Source organism: Anabrus simplex, chromosome 1, assembly GCF_040414725.1.
Source record: "Anabrus simplex isolate iqAnaSimp1 chromosome 1, ASM4041472v1, whole genome shotgun sequence".
NCBI lineage: Eukaryota > Metazoa > Arthropoda > Insecta > Orthoptera > Tettigoniidae > Anabrus > Anabrus simplex.
The window spans coordinates 697344564-697350563 of record NC_090265.1 but is presented as its reverse complement, the minus strand read 5'-3'; positions in this window follow the sequence as shown (position 1 = coordinate 697350563).

Sequence of the window (6000 nt, the reverse complement as noted above, 5' to 3'; positions counted from 1 at the left end):
GCATCCTCTTTGCTGACTCAGCCACTTCTACTTTCTTCCATAAGCCCCATTAATATTGATATCTCCCCATCGAATTCTATTTCGTTCGCCAAGTTGTTTCCAAGGAGTCCCTCGCCTGTCAAATGGGAGTGGGACTCCATTACTCCCATAGGTCCGAGGCTTGCTTAAAATGTTTTGAGCTCGGTCGATTCATGAAGCAGGATGCTGCCCTACTTGCACATAGTCCAAGTGAGGATCTCTCCTCTAACGGGTTATGGACCACCGGTGGATTGTATAGTCCTAGCCGCCTGAGCACAAGGAGGGCCAGGACTCAGAATATGTCCGAGATGCCCACTCCCATTCCTTAGCAACTGGTATCCCGACTCTCAGGACCACTTACTAGGCCACTCAGCCGTTGCCCATGGTTTACGAACTAGGACGTGACTACAGTGACCCACAAACATGAACCATAATCTTCTTTGTTTTCTTTTCGCGTCGCACTAACACATCGAAGGTTTCCGGCGACGGAAGGGTGGGAGATATTGAAGGTAGCGGCCGTGGCCTTCATTCAGGTACAGCCCCAGCATTTTCCTGGTGTGAAAATGGGAAACCACGGAAAACCATCTTCAGGGCTTCCGACAGTGGGGTTCGAACCTACTATCTCCCGAATGCAAGCTCACAGCTGCACGACCCTAACTGCACGGCCAACTCGCTTGGTGCTCACAATCTTATAACTTATTTATTACTCTATACAGAATAATATCATCCACAAAAAGCCTTATCTCTGATTTCAGTTCCTTACACATATCATGTGTACATATATTATAAAACCGGGCGAGTTGGCCCTGCGATTAGGGGTGCGCAGCTGTGAGCTTGCATCCGGCAGATAGTGGGTACGAACTCCAATGTCGGCAGGCCTGAAGATTGCTTTGCGTGTTTCCCATTTTAACGCCAGGCTAATGTTGGGGCTGTGCCTTACCTAAGTCCACGGCCGCTTCCTTCCCACTTCTAGGCCTTTCCTATCCTATCGTCGTCATTGTACCTATTTGTGTCAGCGCGACGTAAAGCAAATTCTATCTCTCTATATATATACATAAGAATATTCTCTGTACATTACTCAGAATTTAAGAAGGATGGTATTTCTGTATCAGTCGTGTACACAGTAACAAGGAAATGCACTTTTTAATTTTCCGTAATGTCTGTCTGTCTGTCTGTCTGTCTGTCTGTCTGTCTGTCTGTCTGTCTGTCTGTCTGTCTGTCTGTCTGTCTGTCTGTCTGTCTGTCTGTCTGTCTGTCTGTCTCTCTGTCTGTCTGTCTGTCTGTCTGTCTGTCTGTCTGTCTGTCTGTCTGTCTGTCTGTCTGTCTGTCTGTACACGCATCACGAAAAAACGGCTGAAGAGAATTTAATGGAAATTGGTATGCAATGTCGGAGAATAAGTCACTACAATCTAGGCCATAAATAATTGTATTCACGCTGAGTGAAATGGTAGTTTAGGGGAAGGCCTGAAATTCAGTTCTCAAATATTTGCGTTATTAGTGGTCCTATCGACATGCTACGTTACTAAAGTTATATACCGGTAGTATTCAATTTCGATCATTTATTTCTTATACATTGTTACCGTAGCAGCTATGATCAGAGAGTATTCATGAATTTGGATTTTTGTTGCTAAATCCCTATCAGCGCCGAGTCACGAGAAAATGGGTAAACAGAATTTAATGAAAATCTGTGTGTAAAGTCGAAGAATAAGGAATTACATTCTACGCTGTAAATAATTTCATAAGACGCCCTAATATCACAGAGATGAAAGAAAACTAAATGTGAAGGCCTACAATAATAGAAAGCTCATAAAATTTATCAACAATAACATTATATTGACCATTGTTTCTTGTGATGTGCTTTGTGTCTTCTGTTGCCACTCATCTCCCATAGACAGGATTACTGCTCCGTACCAAGTATTTTTAAAAATTTTCTTTACGTCACAGTGACACAGATAGGTCTTATGGCGACGATGGGATAGGAAAGGGCTAGGAGTGTGAAGGAAGCGGCCTTGGCCTGAATTAAGGTACAGCCCCAGCATTTCCCTGGTGTGAAAATGGGAAACCACGGAATACCATCTTCGGGGATGCCGACATTGGGGTTCGAATCCACTATCTACCGGATGCAAGCTCACAGCTGCGCGCCTCTAACCACACGGCCAACTCGTCCGGTTGTACCGAGTGTAACAGCCTGCCTAAATATTGGTGGGAAGTAGGTGGGGAGTTAGATAACTTTCTTCTTTAGAATTCCATTCCTCCAGTTCATAATTTTTGTGAAACTACCGGTACGTAACACATTGGTTCATCATAGCATTCCAGCTATTCCGAGCCACTGATTGGAATGAGCAGTGTGCACATTAACGAAATAATGGAAGAGGAGTGTTCACGGCTGTCTGCGGTCTGGTCATTCCAGCTCTGTAACTTTGGACTATTAGACCGGCACAGTTCGTTAAAAGTGAGAAAATGTGTGGTTTTTCATTTGATCGAGTATTTTATATGATAACATTGCTTTTAATCGCTACATTCCTACTCAGGTTTTTAATGATCCATGTTGACTTCACTTAGGTAAACCACAGTCAGTCTTTCTGAGAATCCCGTATATGTATATATAAGAAAACATAAAGTTCTATTAATACTGCCTTGAGGAATCCCCCTCTTAATGATTACAGGATCAGATAAAGCTTAACCTATATCAATTCTCTGAGTTCTATTTTCTAGAAATGTAGCCACCCATTCAGTCACTATTTTGTCTAGTCCAAGAGCCCAGTAGGTAAAATCGAAAATGAACCTGAACTTTACACTATTGTTAAGTTAATAATAATAATGTTATAGTTTCTACGTCCCATTAACTGCTTTGTGACGGTTTCGACTCCTGTTCTCTTGAGACACGGCCGGTAATACGTTTGCAAGTCCTAAGGAGTCTGATTTTTACGCCCTGTATGAACCTTGCCTTTTTTACCCATACCTTCATTGTAACAGTGTAAGAGATTCGCCCAGAACACGATGCAGATACCACACCTCCCCACATCCAAAAACAATAAATACTAATCATTTCAACAGGCACACTGGCTATCAGTTAAGTAATACGTGGTTGTCAGCCATTAAGGATTTGCGTAGGTAGTTCTCTTTCCTGTCCTTTCACCATTGTTATTTCGTTTCGGGGTTTTCCAAATTCAGGACAGCCGACGGTTGGGGCCTGCCGGGAGGTCCAACCCAGTCCGTCTCCCGAATATAGAGGCGTAGAGCCGTGGTCACTTGTGGGCCGAGACCCACTCTACAACTATCCACGTCGCTGTACATTCCTCTTCGCTAGATGGTTCACTCTAGGCACGTTTTTCTGCTACACACTCTTTCCATCTTCAGCTCTGTTCTATTCTTCTGTCCACCGGGCGAGTTGGTCGTGCGGTCAGGGGCACGCGACTGTGAGCTTGCATCCGGGAGATAGTGGGTTCGAATCCCACTGTCGGCAGCCCTGAAGATGGTTTTCCGTGGTTTCCCATTTTCACACCAGGCAAATGCTGGAACTGTACCTTAATTAAGGCCACGGCCGCTTCCTTCCAACTCTTAGGCCTTTCTTATCCCAACGTCGCGATAAGACCTATCTGTGTCGGTGCGACGTAAAACAACCAGCAAAAAAACATTCTTCTGTCCTGTCCGTCTTTCTTTGCACTTTATTATTTTTTCATTTTATTTATTATTTCTTCTACCACATTCTTCCCTGAATCATCTGATCACCTTGCTGTTTACTTCCCACGCACATACGATGGAACAAGGAACATTTTAATTGGAACTCGAAAGGCTAGTGCACAGTGAGCCATCAAGTGACGAACGAAAATACTACTTACTATAGACCAGGGCCTCTCAAACACCCAAAATCTCACGCGTGCAAATAGCGGCGCAGAAGACCTGTACACAGTGCATCGGTCCCGCTCGGCTCGACTCGGACCAACGCTTCGTCTCTGGGCTACTCGGCTAAGTTCGGCTCAACTCGGCTCGGATTTGGAGCGCTACGGAGCAAGTGAGGAAGAGGGAGACAGGCGGAGCGAGCGAGACAGGCGTGGGGAAAGAGAGAGACAGCGCTATTGCTCCAAATCGAGGAGTGGGGGTCCGCACTCTGGTCAACCAAGCGAAGTCGCCTTTTGCACCGTGCACAGTGCATACAACCTGAGAGGCCCTGCTATAGATCAGAGGTGCTCAGCTGGTCACCCGTTGAGGCTAGCCCAATGCTGTCGGGCTTGAGCGATATAAGTGCGGGCAGCTTACGTAGCAAGCATACGTCACAGCGAAATGAATGAGCGAACACACTTTGCAGGGAGAATTGGCGTTCGATTGTGATTGCAAAGCTCTCCTCCACTACTCAGTGAAATGCTGATTGTGATATAGTATATAAAATACAACGCTATAACCACAAAAACTGGCCTTTTCAAGATATTCCGGTTTGATTTATACTGCGCTCGATATAAACAATCACTTTTATTTTCTTGTATTTATTTTTTCAAAGAAAACTGACACGTGACATTTTTTTAATGTTATAATCTACAAAGGTACAGGGATCAAGCGTACAAGCTATGATTTACAATTCCTTGGATGGGAATGGCAGTATTTCCATTTAAGGAAAATTGCAGTTACTCATTAAGCAAAAATTAATATAATTACATAACCAAACAAGTTTACTGCTTAATTTTGCACAGTGGTGCAGAGTTGGTGACTTTTCCTGTTCACTGAATTCCTAAAAATAGTATTTAAAATTTAACAGGCGTCCGATGATAATTAATCTCTAAATGGCGAGAGGGAGATTAATCACAGACACAGGCCATGAAGTCCTTTGGAGGGGTGGAAGGTAAAGGCTTCCACTATCCGTAACCTCGGCACTTGATGGGGTAGAGTGGTTGTCTCTACGCCCGGCCGCCTTTGCCCCCAGGAATTAACCTGGTACTCACTTTTGGTGTAGGCTGAGTGAACCTCAGGGCCATATGCACTCCGGAATTTTACGACTTCCTGACGGGGATTCGAACCCACGTCCTTCCGGGCGAACCGAGCACGCCTTTACCGTCTCGGCCAGGCAGCCCCTACTTAGGTGTAAAGACAAAGACATTAATTAACTTCCATGATTACTCTTTTACAATTGAAACCGAAATGCATTTTAAACGAATTCGGTCTGCATATTCATTAATCGTAAATGTACCTACCAGATAGATGTATAGCCTTCAAATAAATAACCTAATATTTTATTCCCGGTAAGTACGATTCGATTGTTGGTGAGTTTATCAGATAATGTAAACCCAAACAAACACAAGCCACAGCTTATCCGCCTTAACTCCGTATTATATTAGGTATATTTCTAAATCACCTCTTAAAATGTTGTAGTGAAAATTGTAATTCCTTACGTACATTGAGGTTGTAGGCCTAACTCTTTATTGTATCCGGTAAAAATACATAAACTGCAATGAATAATTTCTTACAACGTAAATTGAAAATACCGTGGATTTCTTACCTCTTTCTTTAATTATTTTCTTCCTCCTTTTCAAACTCGGGTATTGCCGCAGTGATTGAGAGTGACTGGGAGAACTTCACCCAACCTTCACGGCCTTTGACGTAGCCACAACGTCTAAGGCTCTATAAGAGCCCTAACAACGTCACTGTGGTCGAATTGCTTACGTTCATCGTTTGCCAGCCCGCCCGCTTAGTGCTGTGTGCCCGCGGACGGAATGCCCAGCGTGAGCACCTCTGCTATAAACCAACGGAAAAGCATTAATAAATTCCAACCTTCATTATTAGAGAAGACTTCCTCGGGAACAGTCGAGATTTTCTTCTGAAGACGTCGAGCAAAGTTCCTTGCGAAACGTAAAGAATTTCACCTTGCTTTCTTGACACAGCAGAATCCCAAAGGCTTATTATCATGTCTAAAATGAAACCTTTACTTGTTGTGGAGCGCTGAAATGGAATACCTACAATTTACACAATTATGAAAGCTCAAGTCACTTT